This window comes from Trachymyrmex cornetzi, unplaced genomic scaffold, assembly GCF_001594075.2.
Source record: "Trachymyrmex cornetzi isolate Tcor2-1 unplaced genomic scaffold, Tcor1.1 scaffold923, whole genome shotgun sequence".
NCBI classification, from domain to species: Eukaryota; Metazoa; Arthropoda; class Insecta; order Hymenoptera; family Formicidae; genus Trachymyrmex; species Trachymyrmex cornetzi.
The window spans coordinates 5555-5998 of record NW_017300271.1 but is presented as its reverse complement, the minus strand read 5'-3'; positions in this window follow the sequence as shown (position 1 = coordinate 5998).

The following is a 444-nucleotide window of genomic DNA, read 5'->3' as shown; positions in this document are numbered from 1 at the left end:
AACACATCGCGATTTTTACCGCTAGCATTAAAATTGCGAAACTTTCTTTATTCAAGCAAGTAGAGCAAAATTAAATGCATATCCTAAATTAGAACCAATGTTTTGCAATTAGCTGATCATATCAGTTGTATCTAAATCTGACAATACATTCATGATAAAACGCAATTCTATAACAACGGAAGAGGTTTGACGAATAATTGAATATTTTAGTATTAAAAGACTTATTTTATTTTAATTATATATTAATTATATAATAATTATATATTAATAGGGGCGAACCCGCTCCCGCCCGCCTCGGCCTCGGCCTCTAAATGGCCCCCAGTGGCGATTGGCCTGCGCCAACTTCATCAGAAATTTCATGAAATAGTCGTTTTGGATGAAATAGTGTTTTTGGATGCCAGCGCGTGTTCCTCTATTTTCTGTAATTAAAAAACAAATTATTAA